This window comes from Oryctolagus cuniculus, chromosome 6 (assembly GCF_051225735.1).
Source record: "Oryctolagus cuniculus isolate XC-2025 breed Fujian yellow rabbit chromosome 6, ASM5122573v1, whole genome shotgun sequence".
Classification (NCBI taxonomy): Eukaryota; Metazoa; Chordata; class Mammalia; order Lagomorpha; family Leporidae; genus Oryctolagus; species Oryctolagus cuniculus.
This window is the reverse complement of record NC_142872.1, coordinates 95805927-95824255: the sequence shown is the minus strand read 5'-3', so window position 1 is coordinate 95824255 and position 18329 is coordinate 95805927. Positions and strand designations below refer to the sequence as shown.

Below are 18329 nucleotides of genomic sequence, written 5' to 3'. Positions count from 1 at the left end.
GGCCATATTATTAGGTTTGAAGGAGTCTCTGTAGAATTCATATGTGCCAGCAGTTATAGTCTCTCAGAATGATACTTTATGAAAAAATACCTTTAGGAGACATTGATGGGGGCCAGCTTCATGGCATAGTGGGTAAAGCTGCTGCCTGAGAGGCCAGCATCCCATATAAGTGCAGGCTCGAATCCCAACTGCTCTACTTCAGATCCAGCCCTCTTCCAATGGCATGAGAAAAGCAGCAGAAGAAGGTCCAAGTGTTTGGGCCCCTGCCCCTACCTGGGAGACCTGGAAGAAGCTCTTGGCTCCTGACTTTGGTCTGGACCAGCCCTGGCCATTGCAGCCATCTGGGGAGTGAACCAGAAGATGGAAGAGCACGCTCTCTCTCTCTCCTCTGTCTATAATTCTGAATTTCAAAAATATATAAATAATAAATATTGATGTATGGCCAAGAGCTTTGGGGGTTATTGATTCACTATTCCATGGACTTCTTGCCTTCTGTGACAGCTTTATGTATAGCTGGTCTCTCTCAATGAACTGTGCAACGCACATGACAGAGCCCAGGCTTTTCCTCATACTTCTAAGTCTATTTACAAAGGATCCTATTAAATATGCAAGCACTTAAGTGAAGAGAAGGAACTTCATCTAAATGTTCTTAAAAATTTACCCCTAGGTGACTAGCCTGAGCCAAACCATGGGTGAGTCTTTTTTGAGATTCCCAAGGCTCAACAGTTCTTAAACAAGAAGTTATAACTTTGTTTTTTTAGATTAATGATGAACATTTTTATGCACTTAACTACTACCAAAATACTGTGCTGAATAAATTGCAGTAATAAAGGGATGGTTGATATGTTGTCTCAAAAAGTACATACCCCAATGAAAGGCAGAGACGTAAATGACAGTATGGTACCAACAAAATGTCCATATGAGCCATAATGAAGGTACAAAATCTACAGCAGTGCAGAAACAGAAATTCTGGCTGTAAAGAAATCAAAGAATATTAGAATATTTTACAAAGGTTATGATATTTTGGCTTTGTAAAGTTTTTATTCTATTCATTTAAAACGTAAGAGGTAGAGAGAGAGAGAGAGAGAGAGAGAGAGAGAGAGAGGAAATCTTCCTTTCACTGGTTCACTCTCCAAATAATAGCAGCAATCACAGCCATGAGCCAGGTATTCATTCTGATCTCCCACGTGAACGACAGGGGCTCAGGTACGTGGGCCATCATCCGCTGCTGTCCCAGACACATTAGCGGGGAGCTGGATTGGAAACAGAGCAGCTGGGATGCCAAATGGCATTCTGATATGGGATGCTAGTGTTACATGCAGCTGCGTAGCCCGCTGCTCCATGGTGCCAGCCGCTTTAGGGAAACATTTTGAAGATGTAGACCCATGATACTTTTGTGTGGACCCCCCACATCCAGGTCTGTGAGAGGGTAAGGTCTAGACTGAAGAATAAGCATCCAGCCTGTTTGGGGATCAGAACCTGCGTCTGCTAGATAGTAAAAGCCCCCATGTGGAGAATCCTTTTATAAAATTTTTGTGAGGATTAGGTTTTGTTTCTTCATATTTACCAAATCATGGTTGAATGGTGGGGGAAAAAGCCAAAGCAAAGGCCAAATAATTGCCAAGGGAAGTCAGAAATTAGAAAATTCAAAACTCATATAAAAAAGTTTTTGTGTACATATGCTGATATTATCCTCCCAAGGTGCCTTTTCTGCACTTCATGTCATTTGGCTCTCTCAGAAAATGGTAAGAGTGTACAAATGGACATTTAAGGTGTGTAGACAGGGGCAGGTGTTCGGCATAGTGGTTAAGATGCCAATTAGGACCTCTGCATGCATCCATATCAGAGAGCCAGGGTGTAGTCCCGGAAATGTTCTGGACTCCAGCTTCTTGCTGATGCATACCCTTGGGGGCAGCTGGTCATGGCTCCAGTGGTTGAGTCCCTGCCAGCCACGTGGGAGACTGGATTGAGTTTGTGGCTCCAGCTTCAGCCCAGCCCTGGCTGTTGTGGGTATCTGAGAAGTGAACCAGTGGATGTCTCTGTGCCTCTACCTCTCAAAGAAAGAAATATTTTGGAAATGTAAAGTGTATGAACATAAGGTATTGGTATTGCTATTATCTGAGAGGCACATGCATGTGTCACACTCCTGTCTAGCATGGTTTGCACAAAGTAGGCACCATGGCCTGAGACTGGTTTCTCTGGAGTGCCTGGTGCACTAATGGTGAGTGTGTGTGTGTGTGTGTGTGTGTGCATTCAATTGTGCAGAATTATGGGCAGACCCGGGAGTGCAGTGGAGGGTGGCCCAAGTCCTTGGGCCCTGCACCCCATGGGAGACCAGGATAAGTACCTGGCTCCTGCCTTTGGATCAGCGCGGTGGGCTGGCCGCAGTGCGCCGGCCGCAGTGCACCGGCCGCGGCTGCCATTGGAGGGTGAACCAATGGCAAAGGAAGACCTTTCTTTCTGTCTCTCTCTCACTGTCCACTCTGCCTGTCAAAAAAAAAAAAAAAAAAAAAAAAAAAAAAAAAAAAGAATTATGGGCAGACTAACATTAGGGGATTCCTTATAGATTTTTTAATTTCCACAAGTAATAATGACAGCTACTATGCATAAAGTGCTTACCAAATGCCAAGCATTAGCTGAGTCTTTCTACATTTGAAGTCATCTAATCCTCAAAACAGTGAAACAGTGAAATGAAATGGATATTGTTACTGGTTCTCAGTTTCCAGCTCCAGATGCCAAGGCACACCGAAACTAAATCAGAGCCAGTGAATGGCACAGCAGGGATTCAAACTCAGGCAGTCTGGCTCCCAAACCTATGCCCCTAACCATTAAACCATGCTTCTCTCACAGCTCACCCTCCATTAGGAAAAAAAGGAAGAGATTTCTGTTTTAAGAAGACAAGACCATCTGAGTAATTGATGACTGCTGAATTCTTGTTAACTGCTTCCTGGGGTAGAAAAGACTCGTCCTGACACCACTGCACTGTGCACCAATCACCTGGTACATTTGCAGGTATAAACAAAGCCTTCAGTGTAGCCTACTTACAACCAGGTAGATGCATGGTCTCAATGCTTACATGAGTCAGGGAGAGGAAAAATCATGGTAGTATTTTGATTGCCAGAATTATTGTCTACCACATTTAGAGGTTGGCAGTTCACAGAACAGTTGTTCATACAGGTACAAACAAGACACAACACATGAACCTTGTCTTAATAGTTTCACACTAGAAAGAAAATTCTTTTTCTTTTAAGGACTAATGTATTTGTTTGAAAGACAGAGTGAGAGAAAGAGAAAGAAAGAGAGAGAGAGAGAGACTCTTCTATCCACTGGTTCACTCCCAAAATATCTCCAACACTTGGGGCTAGGCCAGGCTGAAGCCAGGAGCCAGGAACTCCATCCAGGTCTCCCACATAGGTGTTGGGTGACCAAGCACTTGGTCCATCTCCCGCTGCCTTCCCAGGCACATTAGCAGGGAGCTGGATCGGAGCAGAGCAGCTGGGACTTGAACTGGCACTCTAATATGGGATGTGGGTGCCCAAACTGCAGCTTGAACCCATTGTACCACAATGCCTGACCCCAAAATGTTCTTTTTTTTAAAAAATATTTATTTGATTTATTTGAAAGGCAGAGTTACAGAGTGAGAGGGAGACAGAGATCTTCCATCTGCTTGTTCACTCTCCAAATGGCTGCAATGGCCTGGGCTGGGCCAGGCCTAAGCCAGGTACCAGGAGCTTCATCCTGGTCTCCCACATGGGAGCAGGGGCCCAAGAACTTAGGCCATCTTCTGCTGCTTTTCCAGGTGTATTAGTAGGGAGCTGGATTGGACGTGGAGCAGCATGACTTGAATCAGTGCCCATATGGGCTGCCAGCATTGCTGGTGGTGACTTAACCTACTACGCCACAATACCAGCTTCAACCCAAGAAAGTTCTTTAAAACAGATGGGACTTTCAAAGGAGAAATGTGAACTACAGTTCTCTTCTTTTGCCCAGAAGGGCCATTTCAGCACTTAGAAATGACCAAGCTGATACCTTATGCGACATTTGGATGAAGTCCTGTATAAACCAATGCTTGGGGGTAGAAAAGGTGGCAAGAACGTCCCGTTAGGCACTCCTGTGACAGGCACTGTCAGTGAACAGAGGGATGCCATTTTCTTGTCTCTGGCCTCAGACTGGGGAAAATATTCAAAGTAGTAGTACCTTTCCCCAGTGAGTTGGCCTCACACATTATTTTTCCAAACATAAAGTGACTTAGAGTCAACCCTTAGCTGAATTCCAACATCTACCAAGTTTATAATACAGTACATGTTAATTTTTTTCACTTCTATTTTAAGTACTTAAGCTGGTTTTCATTCTATTTTATTTTGTTATTTTTCAATGCATTGAATACAGTGATAATCCTAGCGATTCTATAGCCTTCCTTCTTTGCTAAACATTTTTGAATGTTTGCCAATCATCAAAAAATCCACATGGGGATTAGTTTCCTGGCAGACAGAGACATAAAACTAAAAGAATAATGAGAGAGAAATAGGTGCTGGGAATAGCACAGTGTGATGGGAACTAATGATTACCACATAATACCTTAGGCTTTTACTATCACAATAAGAAGAGGTTATGTTGAGTGGCTTCATGTGTCTGTTATCTCTGTAAAGTGCTCTTTACATTCTTTATCTTTTTTTTATTTGAGACAGAGAGAGAGAGAGAGTGGGGGGGGGCAGGGAAGGAGAGAGACAGAGACTCTCCCATTCTCTCATCTACTTGCTCACTCCCCAGAAGCCTACCACAGCCAGGGCTGGACTAGGCTGAAGCCAGGGGCCAGGAACACAATCTGAGTCTTTTGCCTGGGTTGTAGGAGTCCAGGTATTTGAGGCATGCAGCACCTGCTGCCTCCCAGGGTGTGCATTGGCAAAACGTTCAATCAGGAGGCTGTAGGGAACTTGGATATGAATGAGACATCTCAAGCAATGTCTTAACTGCTGTGCCAAATACCTGCCCCCTGCATTCTTTATCTTACCTTTACAACATTTCAGTGAGGGATATGGGACAAGGACATTCTAATTTTGTAGAAAGTCACAGAGTTAATAAAATGCCTAAAACCAGAGCCAGTGTCTTGACTCTAAGTGCAGAGCAGTATCACATGATTCATCATACTCTGGCACCCCTGGCATCAGGAGAAACACTCAAATCATCCATAACCCATGCACAGCATCACCTGCTCTCTGTGGCTGCTGTCCCATTTCCATGGCCACTCCACACCACTGATCAACATCCTGACCCGCTCTCTGCCCAGACCAGACCTGCATGCATATTGCAGGATGCCAGTGGATTCACTCTCCTGGAATGTTAGCCACACTTTATGTGATAAATAAATATATTTTTAAAATATTTATTTTTATTTATTTGGAAGGTGGAGTTACAGAGAGAGAGAGAGAGAGAGAGGGAGGGAGAGATCTTCCATCTGCTGGTTCACTTCCCAAATGCCTTCAACAACAGGGGCTGGACCAGGCTGAAACTAGGAGCCAGGAGCTTCATCTGGGTCTCCCACATGGGTGCAGGGGCCCAAGCACTTGGGCCTTCTTCCACTGCTTTCCCAGGCGCATTAACAGGGAGCTGGACTAGAAGTGTAGCAGCTAGAACACAAATGCTGGCATTACAGGTGGCAGCTTTACCCTATGCCGTAACACTGGCCCCCAATAAATAACTTTTTAATGCAGAAAATACATCAAATCATTTTTTGATAAACTTGTAAAAGCCAGTAATTTTAAAATGAATGCTTTTTAGTGCATGTTATGCTGTCCTGAATCTTCCATGCTTAATTTTTTTAATATAATCTACATATAGATATTTATTTTGCTAATCCTTTTTTTAATGTGCTTTTAACTGACTCATAACTTTTGCATATGTATATGGGGTAGAGTAGAGTGTGATATTTGAATACAGGTGTACAATGTGGAATGATTAGATCAGGGTCATTGGCATATTCATCATCTCAAATACTTAGCATTTCTTCATTTTAGGAACAATTTGAAATTCCTCCTCTCTACCTGTGTCCATATTTGTATTCACCACTCTCTCTCCATCTACTCTTCCCCCACACTTAAATAAAATCAATTTTACATTCAGTGGTGAATCCCATTGAACAAAGCTACTAGTAACTTATTTGTGTTGTAAAGAATGTATTTGCTTAAAACAACATCTGCATTTAAGAAGATATTATGCACTGACCAGGGATAATGGATTCATGTTTTTAAAGGCAGTAGAAACAAACAAAAAAGAAAATTAACCATTGTCTTGAAGACTTAGGAACTTCTGATATTGCCGACCTTTTATTTGGAAATGCTTCAGTTATTTGTTTATTTAAAAATAATAATCCTCTCTCAAAGATCCTTTAGCTAAATTACCTTTCATTTGTGACAGAAATCACTGAAGTTGCACTTTAGGATCTGCCCCAGAAGGACTCCTTCAAAATGTGTCTTTATTTATTAACCACACCCAAACCAGTTTTCAAACATATTTGTTCCAGGCACATCACAAGTTCCCCTACAACCTAGATTATAACAACAAGTTTCCCTAGTAATTTCAAAGCAAAACTCATAAGACGAATCTGAATTCCCACTATGATGTAATTTGGTTTTACATTTCCATGTAGCATACAAGAGAGAAGAACCTTGTCTCTGAAAATATAAATAAATTTGAAGAATAGTGGTTTACCAAAATGAACATTTTTTTGGCAAATTCTCATCTCATAGATGCCAATGTAAAAGGCTTGCATTCACTGTCTGAGTCCTACTCTTATGAATACTTGTGTGGTGCCTGTGCACACACACAAACACATGCCTCAGCCAATGGCTTATTTGTTCTAAGTCTCATTAATGCAGTAACAACAGAATTTTAATAGCAGGATTTGACCCTGAAACCTAATTATTCCAGGAATGGCTTCTTAGAAAGTCTAACCTCTTTTGTAATTATGATGCACTCTTGTGAAATCTAAGCAGATAAATGAGGTCAAATTAGAACACCATAGAGAGAAGGAACCCAAAATCGAGTGTATTTGCCACCGCAATTAGGAACTCAAGATCAACACAGATCAAACGCTTCCTCTGTAAGCAGAATTAATCAGCCCCACAATTGCCCTAATGTGGCACAAAGGAGTATTTCTTCTCAGGAAGTGGCTCCTTCAGATTTTCTACTGAGGAAGATAGTCCATCTTAGCTTTAGTACCATTCAAAATTATCCTAAGAAAAAAGGTCATCAATTTAGAACATCTGCCCTGACACCAACTTGTGTGATCCCATTTTGCTTTTATAAATTCACTGTGTTGTAAGAACCCAGACACTTTCATTCTAAACAGTGACCCCATGATCTCACATGCTGCGAACCTAGTGTGGGCCACTTCAGCACTGGATGAAGTGATTATCCACTTCTTAGCTGTTTTAAAGTCTTTGGTGGACATATCTTCATTTGCGCAAGGTACCCTTGAACTCTTCCCAAGATGCATCACAGCAAAGTATAAGGAACTTCAAAAAGATCATGGGAAATTGAATTGAAAGATAAATTTATTTTGGTGCCAAAAAATATTTGAAATCCTACACAATGTTTTCGTAACACATGTTTTCCATGACGATTTTGAAGACCCTTTATACAAATGGATTCCAAAATCTGTTTGCAACAAAACTATGAGTCTTTTAATTTTGTTTTCCAAGAACTTCTTGAAGTACCCTGATAATCTCATAGCAACTTGTGGTTCTAGGCATAGAACAAGACCATTGTTGAATTGACCTGATTTCATTTCCGTGACTGTCCCAGTGAAAAATGACATCATCCCATTCTCTTTCTTGATCCCCAATTCTGAATGTCTCGAAGCCCTCACCCTCATTATAATTAAACTGCATTAAATAGCTATTTTCCTCTTAACTTCCTGTCTGAATATATCATAGCAAGAGCGAAGGGCTTTCCCTTGGCCAGTCAGCATCCCTGGGGTTTGCTTCCTTGCCTGATCAGACAATGCCCAGTTCTGTTGGCCACCAAAGTATACTGGGAGGGCCATCTGCTGGTGCAAGCGTCATCCAGATGAGAATGGAGAGAAGCTCTAAAGGTGGCACAACCCGATGGGCACCATGTTCCTCATTCAGTGGAGTTTTATATTTTCTTTAAACACTGACTCATTGGTTTTGAGTATGTATATACTGCATACACAGACCCATTGGCCTAAGTAGGTATAAGCGTGCAAATGTGCATGTCTAGACATACTGACAACTGTGTATCACTTACATTATTACCGAAGACACACACGTCCAACTATTTTAGCCTCAAAGGGAAGAAAGAATGATGCAGAAAGAGATACTGGTTTTAAAAACTGACATCAGAATGCAATCAAATAGTAAGACTGTATGAAGAAAGGCATTGACTTAGTTTTTGGAGTGTTACCTCTTCATAGGTTAAAAGCAATAGCAATTTACATGTCTCAAATTCATGTAATAGAACATGATGTACAAATTTAAAGCAACTATACAGATAATGCCAAAACTATGAAGTTTTCTTATAAAAAGTAGCTTAAAAATAGACTAAAATGATATATTCTTCATGTTTGCAATTATGCGAAATATTAGGTTGTACCATATGTGGGTCAAGCTAGACAAGCAGCACTGATTTTCTATTATTACTCTTGGTATACATTCACACAGAAAAGACTGAGTGACAGGTTAAATGCGGTTTTTTAAAGCTTTCTTTAAATGTTGTATTAGACTGTTATTACATTGTTTTTACAATGAAAACATAATTTAAAATGATGTTGTTTTGGACAATAAATTGCCCTCTTTAATGAGAAATGTTTAAAGCAAAGTAAAAGTTACCACAACAAAATATAACCTGAGATAAAAATAAAGCTTGATGCATCACGATACCTGATTGCACATCATCTACAAAGCTATAGTTATTAAAACAGCACAGTACTGGCACAAATCCAACACATACATCAATGGAACAGGATAGAGAACCCAGAAATTTATCCACATACATACAACCAATTGATTTGTGACAAATGTGCCAATAACATAAATTAGAGAAAGTATAGTTTTTCAATAAATGGTGTGGTAAAACTGGATTTACACATGTAGAAGAATAAAATTATATTGCTACCTCATAACATATGCAAAAATCAACTCAAGATGCATCAAGTATCTAAATGTAAGATCTAAAACTACAAAATTATTAGAAGGCTAGAAGAAAACATAAGAGAAACAATTAAAGATGTTGGTATAGGCAATACGTTTTTCATAGTGCAGGCAACTATAAGTGCAGGAAACAAAAGCACAACTAGACAAAAAGGATTATATCAAACTCAGAAACTTCTACACAGCAAAGGAGATAATCAATAGAATGGAGAGATATCTGACAGAATGGAAGAAAATATTTGTAAACTATTTATCTGACAAAGGATTTGAAAAGATAATTCTCAAAAGAATAATTACAAATACCCAACAAATATAAATATTTATGATATCCTATATTATTAGCCATCAGGTAAATGCAAACCAAAATTAGATGAGCTATCACCTTACCCGTGAGAATGGCTATCATCAAAAAAGAAAGTAACAAATGTGGGTGAAGATGTGTAGAAAGCGTAACTCTTACATGTTGTTGGTGGGAATGTAAATCAGTATAATCACTATGGAAAACAGGATGGGAGATTTCTTAAAAATATAGGAATAGAACTGCCATATGACCCAGCAATCCCACTACTTGAGCATACATGTCAAAAGACATGAAATCATTGTATCACAGAGATGCCTGTGCCACTATGTTTACTGTAGCATTGTTCACAGTAGCTAAGACATGGAGTCAACCAAGGTGTCCATCATCAAATGAATAAATAAAGTTTGGTAGGTTAACACAATCGGATATTATTCAGCTATGAAAAAAATGAAATCCTGTCATTTGCAACAAAGTGGATGGAACTGGAAGACATCATGTTAAGTGAAATAAACCAGACACACAAAGGCAAATACCATATGTTCTTTCTCATATCTGGGAGCAAAAATTCTCAATCTGAATACAGAATAGTGATTACTAGAGGCTGGGAGAGATGGTGAGAGGAATAGAGGGAGTTTGGATAATGACACCAAATCAGAGTTCAATTGAAGGAATAAGGTCCTAGTGTTACATAGCATAGTGGTGAGACTATAGTTCACAATAACACAGTATGTGTTGTGTGAACAAACAGAAACTGCAAGCTACCAATCATAAAGCAAAGTCAAAGGAGAAATGCTGATGTCCCTGTTTTGATCAGTATACATTATACACATGTATTGAAATACTATACTGTACCCATATATATGTATAATTATTGTTAATAAAATATTTCATTAAAAAGGTGATCACCAGTCCCAAATTCAATCTTTATATTCTGCAGCAAGCATTGAATGCTTATGGAATACTGAGATGGTAATAATTTTAGACTTCTTTGGGTCTACATCTTATATCAAAAAAAGATGCAGTTATCTGTTTTAGTTATAGAATTTTAAATTTATTTAATTTAAGTTAGTGTATTGAATTTAACAAAAATAAATGAATCTTGATGTGAATGGAATGGGAGAGGGAGCGGGAGATGGGAGGGTTGTGGGTGGGATGGAAGTTATGGGGGGGGAAGCCACTGTAATTCATAAGCTGTACTTTGGAAATTTATATTTGTTAAATAAAAGTTAAAAAAAATTTAACAAAAACAACATTTTAAAATTAACAATGAAGTGCAGCTAAGGTATGTTTATGAGAAAAATTTCCACCCAAGTATGCATCAGTGGGGTAGAAAACGTCTTAATTTCCTTATAGCCAGCACAGCCGCTATTGTAAGTTATCCCATCTGTGTGCACCAACAGTGCCATATTTGAGTTCAGAAGGTACAAAAACAGGCATTCATATTTTGGCAGGTGTATATCAAGTCAAAACCCAGGCTCCACAAAAATTAACAATCTGTTCCACAGGTGTGAGCCTGTTTGGTCAGAACCCTCAGAAATCTCTCTCAAGCTGTGAGATTTAATTGTTCTCTTGGTGTCTTATTATATGTGAATATAATCCATCTCTCCCTGAAATGAGAGATTATCTTCAGGCAGTCTGCTGGGAGACAGAGAGGACTGGGCAGCTCCTGAAATTTGCTTCTATTATCTGCAGGTTCTGTTTCTCAGGTTATATATCTTCGAGGTAATGACAAGTCCAATGAGCTGCAGTCAAACAGTCTTAAAGCTGGGCAAATATTAAATGATATACCCAACTTCACAGGGCAGCACTTCAAAACCCGAAGGTCCAGTGAAGTGGTCCTTATTTTATAAACCTGACTGTATGAGCACACACAAAAGGGACCCATTTCTTTCTATGAAGTTCACCAGAGGAGAGCTCTGCGGATCCCTGAACACAGATGTGGTGGGGGGAAGTGACTCAGCTTCTTATCTAATCCAGCTCCAATGGTGGAGCTGGATAAGGAGGCGCGGAGATCATGGAAGCTGGCAGCCAGTCAGACATGAAATTTGAATTTTCCAGCCCAAGGATGGAAAACGCAGACTGAAGCCAGCTCTCATACAGAATCCACAGGTTTTTAAGAAGTGTCCTATGCGTTAAATCTGAAAACTGACTGTGGTCCGTTATTAAACGTTTATTTCTATTTTCCCATAATAAGGATATGCTGAGAAAGAAACAGGATATAAAGATTAGAGTGGCAAAATTACCTACGAGGAGGAGAAACCGCAAATCAAAGATTACCAGCCAGTAAGAAACAACATGAGGCTCCCAAAGTCACTGCTACAAAGCACCAAAGAGACTCAGTAAGACAGATGCCTGGAGATGTCCCATCTGAATGGACTTCCTGGGAAGATATTGGGTGATCTCCAGTACTAAGAGGTTTTTTTTTTTTTTAGCTTGTTTTACAGGCAGTTTTAAACAGTATGCTACCAAAGGCCAGTCTCTTCTTTCTAACAGCGAAGCAGATGCACTGGGCTGGAGATTCACACAGAAAAGTTTGGCAAACAGATTCAAGTAGCCAAAGAACTCTAATAAAGTCATGGTTCTATTTGATTGAACTTACCCCTAAGCGTGTATCTTTCCTGGTTTCTGTGTGGGAATATTTTCCTCTCCGGTTTGGAGTTTCGAAGTAAAGAGAACTAACTTCCAACTTGTCCTGTCTTACTGTTGATTCAGCTTGTGTGTGACAGGCAGAGGGTACAATGCAGTGGCAATACCCCAGACCATCTGCAGAGTTGTGAGACTCGGAGGGAAAACTGCTGATGCTCAGGCGTTTACGTCAAGGAACTGAACCACTACCATGGCCTTCCAGCCATGCCCTTGTTCCCATGCCATTTGCAGAATGAATTTAAAATGTTTGACTCCAGAACTATTAGAAAGAGCAGCTGGATAAAACACTCCTCCAAAGACAAACTGAAAATTCAGGCCAGACTCAAAGCTTTTGTTTAGTTTTTGGTTTTTGTGTGTGGGGTTCATGAACTTTTTGGTGATTAGAGGCTGGATTCCAAGCCAGTCAGGACCAACACCAGGCTAGAAAGAAAATGAAGCGAAGGCCAATGGTTTTGAGGAGGGGCAATCTGAAACCAAAAGGAACTCAAGAGTTTCCACTGCATTTGTTGTGGTTGGGTATTGAAGGGAGCAACTTCCAAAGCTGACGTTTGGGAAAAGATTCATGGGGGTGTGAACTCTTCAGAGAAAGTTTCCGAGGAAGCTTTGGCCACCAAGGCCACATGGCTAAGGTGGAGGATCTCCCTAACCCTCCCTGGCCCTGTAGCACTCTTGGTGCTAGTGTTTACCGGGCCAAGCCAAGAAACTGCGAGGACAAGCAGTGACCACTGCAGGGGACATCTGTGCGATTTCCATTTCTGACCCTGCAGAACATGTTGTGGATGTCTGCACACGTCTGGCCTGTTCTCACTGCCCCATCCTCTCCCCCAAGCTTCTGAGCAGTTCAGAACACGTTAAGAACGTCTCATGGGTTAGATGCCCATTTCCCAGATGGCTCCTTGGACATTCCTGATGCCTGATTTTACAACATGGCTCTGCCACATTTAAGGTCCCTTTTAGCTCCCACAGCCCAGAAGTTGAGAATGCGACCAGAAGGGGTAGGGCCTGTTGCCTCCTCGGCTCCCACTAGTTCTTACAATTCCCCATCTGTGAAGTGATCCCCCCTGCAGGTGACATAGAATGCTCAGGTGGCCTTTGGTTTAATCAGCCAAGAGGTAAAAACTTGGTGTGGGTACCTTTGAAGATTTTCTGCAATTATTCTGCCTTGAAGAAGCTGCATGTCATTGGCTGAATTCACCCTCTTCAGTTGGTGGTGGATGGCCTTCGGTAGCTACAATGGAAGAGAGCAAATGCCAAATCAGTTGCAATTTATCAGCGATTTCCAATGTTGCCTTTTCATAGCCTCAAAGGAGAATATCATTAACAATCATATTCTCCAAATTTCATGCAGACTGATTTTCTGACAACCATTCACAAGAGCCTTTGAAGCACTAGGCACGCCAGTCCTTTTGTAGAGGCCTCTTTATCAAAGGAAAGATATTCCATGAGGTTTGTCTCAGAACATTTGTTCCCTGGATATCACAGAACCAATAGAGAAATGTTTCTTCTTAAAGTTTACAAATGTTCCAAGGGGAAAGGTTGGATAACACCTAATTTCACGTGTTGAAACCTATTATTTAAAGGGGAATACGCTGAATCATAAACTCTTTTAAAATTGCTGCAAACTATTATTTGGTGAGTAGCAATGGTAAGCATGACAAGTGGTTAATTTTGTATTTTGCATTCATGACAATTGAGAGATGTGACTAAAATACATTTAGACACTTTGAATAAGAGGAAGCCCTTGGTTTAACACATTAAGGATTCCATGAAGCAGTCTCATTGCCTTGATAACACATTTTAGCATATACACATTACATAAGTAAGTGGTATGATATATAAAGGGACTCAAAAAGTGTATGGGAAAAGATCACCTCTATATTTTAGTTCCATTTTTTGAGCTCCTTCATATAAGAGATTACATTTGATATGAAATAAGACAGAACAGGAAAACAATACATTCCATTAAGTAATTGAAAATATCCTTTATGCTTAAAAATATTTCTTTTGCCATGTAAATATTAATATTTGATCAGACATTTTGGAGTGAGCACTTAAGATGCTGCTTGGATTGTCCACATCCTATGCCAGAGTGTTGGGGTTTCAATGCCAGCTCCACTTCCAATTCTAGCTTCCAGTTAAGGTGCATCCTGGGGAGGGGGCAGCAGATTAGGGCAGATGTACTTGAGTCTTTGCCACCCAATGACTGAGTTGCTGGCTCCCGGATTTGTTTTGGCCCAGCCATGGCTGTTGGGAGCATTTGAGAAGTGAACCAGTGAATGAGAGATCTCTCTATGTCTCTTTGCCTTTCAAGTAAAGGAAGCAAGGAAGGAAGGAAGCAAGGAACAAAGGAAGGGAGGGAGGGAGGGAGGAAAAGAAAGAAAGAAAGAGAGAGAGAGAAAGAAAGAAAAAAAGAAAAGAGAGAGAGAAAGAGAGAGAGAAAGAAAGAAAGAAATTTTTTTTTTTTTTGACAGGCAGAGTGGATAGTGAGACAAGAGAGACAGAGAAAGGTCTTCCAATGGCCACCACGGTTGGTGCGCTGCAGCCGGCGCATCGCGCTGATCCGAAGGCAGGAGCCAGGTGCTTCTCCTGGTCTCCCAGGGGGTGCAGGGCCCAAGTACTTGGGCCATACTCCACTGCACTCCTGGGCCATAGCAGAGAGATGGCCTGGAAGAGGGGCAACAGGGAAAGAATCCGGCTCCCGGACCGGGACTAGAACCCGGTGTGCCGGCGCCGCTAGGCGGAGGATTAGCCTATTGAGCCGCGGCGCCGGCGAAAGAATTTTTAAAACTAAGGCATTTCATTTGGAGCATTCTTTTTCACCTCTCCACTGGTGAACGCAATTGTGTGTCTTGGGCGCAATGGGTGCCGATATTTTCCCTCCATAGACCCAGAATCACTTGTTCTGAACCGGCCTTGGGAATTCAGGGTCCACGTGGGCAGTCCCGGGTCCACGTGGGCAGTCCCAGGTCCTGGGCTGCGTTCTGGACTCACCACTCCTACGGCAAAATCGCCGCAGCGGAGCCTCTCAGCAACCGTTCGGTGGCTGCTGTGTTCCTTTGCCTGCCACACCACCCTCGCTGTGTCTCTCCGCACTGGACAACAGCCGAAGTCTCAGCCTCTGGTACGTGCCCAGCTGTGTGATTCGGCATGCCCCACCCATGCCCTGTGCTTTTCCTTCAGGGAGTGGGGGAGGTGGAGAACATTTACATCCTGTTTCCAAGGCTCTGAAAATATCGTAAACTATTACGGCCATCACGGAGATGCCCAATTTGTAAATACTTCTTAGAGGACACACACAAAAAAATTTTTAAAGATTTATTTATTTGAAAGTTAGAGTTACACAGAGGAGAGGCAGAGAGAGAGAGAGAGAGAGAGAGAGGTCTTCCACCCACTGGTTCACTCCCCAATTGGTTGCAATGGCCAGAGCTGTGCCAATTGGAAGCCAGGAGCCAGGAGCTTCTTCCGTGTCTCCCACACGGGTGCAGGGGCCCAAGGACTTGAGCCATCTTCTACTGCTTTCCCAGGCCATAGCAGAGAGCTGGATTGGAAGTGGAGAGGCTGGGACTAGAACTGGAGCCCACATGGGATGCCGGCACCTCAGGCCAGGGCATTAACCTGCTGCACCACAGCGCCGGCCCCACAAAAATGTTTATGCCTATAGTTGCACGTGCGATTTGTGATCTCCAGCAGCCAAAATTTACATCTGAACGGGATGCCAAAAGATCTGCTCAGGTCATGCTGGCATAGACCAACAGCCAAAAAAAAAAAAACACCTTTTCTGCCGGTTCTGAATCTGTTACTGAATTCGGTGTCTGAATTCTAGGCTGCAGCATTTACTCCGCCACTTGACCTTCAGCGAGTTACACTCTCCATACCTCAGCATCCTTCTCTGGAAGCTAAAAATATGTTTTACCCCCTAGGGTGCTGTGATGTGAGGATTATAGGAAAATATCCATGTAAAAACTCAAGATGAATTCCTGGCACAAAATAAGTGCTTGGTAAACATTGGCTATTATTTATTCTTAATTGGGTGAAAAACAAAAAAATTTGATCATAATCAATATCCCTTGTGCATTTGCAATCAGAAGACACTTTTAGGGTCAGGCATGTGAGGCAGTAGTTTTGTCACCCTTACAGGAGCTCCTGGTTGAGTCCCAGCTACCCTGTTTCTGAGCCAGCTTCTTGCTGATGTGAACCCTGGGTGGTAGCAGAAGATAGCATAGGTCCTTCTGTCCCTGCCAGCCACAGAGGAAATGTGGATAAAATTCTTGGCTCCTGGCTTCACCTGGGCCATTCCTGGTTATTGCAGGCATTTGGGGGAGTGAATCAGTGGATCAAGATCTATGTATTTCTGTCTCTCTTGTCTCTTTCTGTTTCTCTGCTTTTTAAATACAATGAAAAGTTTTTATAAAGACAATTTCATGGAATGAAACTAGCATTTTCTTAAATTTCATACGTGGAGACTTCGATTTCTGATCACTAAATGACAATGTGTGATAAAATTATGTAATAATGTGATTAGTGCAGGCTATTGAAGAGAGAACAGAGCTGGCTTCCATACCTGCTTAACATGTGTATGAAAAGGAATGTCGAATACTCCCAGTGTGTGATTTGCAGGTTTGTTTGTTCACCAGAATAGAAAGTGATGAGAGGACCACGTCATCACGGTTCTCAGTTCCACAGCTCAACCCTAACAGATGTGCTGCCTGGATCCATTCTTCTTTGTATGGGCCAATAACAGTTCCTGACACACAGGCATTACACTAAATATGCAATAGAACTCTTTTTTTATTAAAATAAATATTTTGCCTTTCCAATTTCAGTAATGAGTAGTTGGTTAAAACAAAATTGTCTTTAGTTTCAGCAAGAAATCATCTACAAATAACATTAATATTAGTGATTATAATATTACCATTTATATAAGTTAATAATTTATTCTGAATTTTCAATGATATAAATGTAATTAGTATGTAGTTAGGTCAGTACGTTCTATATCAGCAGTTTTTTTATTTTTTACAGATACAATCAATTACTTTCAAAAGAATTTATATTTTACTTATTTGACAGGCAGAGTGACAGAAAGGGACACAGAGAGAGAGAAAGAGACATCTTCCATCCTCTGGTTCACTCTCCAAATGACTGCAATGGCTGGGGCTGGACCCTGCTGAAGCCAGAAGCCAGGAATCCCATCCAGGTGTCCCACATGGTGGCAGGAGCCCAAGCACTCGGGCCATCCTCTGCTGCTTCCCCAGGCACATTAGTACAGAGATGGGTCTGACGCACAGCAGCTGGGACTAGAACCAGTGCTCTGAAGTGGCATGCAGGTGTCACAAGTGGTGGCTTAACCCACTGTGTGACAATGGTATCACCAATTGCAGATTCAGCTAACCATGAATCAAAAATAAATGCATCTGTCATGAACATGTACTTTTCCCCCTTGTCATTATTCCCCAAACAATACAGTATAACAACTTTTTACCTAGTATTTGCATCATGTTAGGGATGATAAATAATCCAGAGAGGGTTTAAAGTGTATGGGAAGATGTGTGTAGATTATATGTACAAACTGTGTAATCTTACAGAAGAATGTGAACATCTATGGGTTTGAGTATCCGTGGAGTTCTGGAACAAATCCCCATGAATCCCAAAGCATGGCTGTACATTTTCACCAATGTAAAGTGCACTTACACCTAGTTTTGAGGCATCTATTTTAGAAACATTGAGAGAGATAATAACAGAAGTGAATGCTGGGCTCCAGGTTCATTGCTAGGTTGAGCACTGCTGCTGGTGAGCCCACTTCAGCCTTGGGTCATCAAGCCCCACCGGTAAGTGGTTCTTTCCACACTTTCATTCCTGTGCTGTTCTCTCCTCCACATATTAAAATTCCAAGTGCTCTTCTGGGATCGGCTGAAATTCCATTTTCCAGCAACCTCAATTTTCATGACTCTCCCTCACCACAACCTACAACACTGGAAATCCGTGCTGCACACTTGGTGACGTAATCTCTGCTACTAACTCCTTGGCTCACACGGGTGATGGTCTTGTCTCTTTGTCAGGTTTCAAGGCAACTCAGAGGGAGGGTTATGTCTTGGGCTTCCTGTCCATATTATTCTGTAATCACAATGTGATGCTAGGGACTGCCACACGGTGACTGAGCACTACTGTCATGTGTGCTCAGGTCTGGGTCACAGGCTGATCTTTGATTTGTTTTA

The 18329-nt window shown here is 41.5% G+C and overlaps 1 protein-coding gene across 10 annotated transcripts in view; it reads right to left on the bottom strand.

Annotated features, from left to right (window-relative positions):
• SULF1 (sulfatase 1) overlaps positions 1–18329 on the bottom strand; it is a 195096-nt gene that overhangs the window by 140207 nt on the left and 36560 nt on the right. For all 10 annotated transcript variants that reach the window (XM_051844555.3, XM_051844551.3, XM_051844554.3 and 7 more), the window contains exon 2: positions 13251–13345. The gene's annotated coding sequence lies outside the window, so the exon portion shown is untranslated. The remainder of the gene's footprint in view (positions 1–13250; positions 13346–18329) is intronic.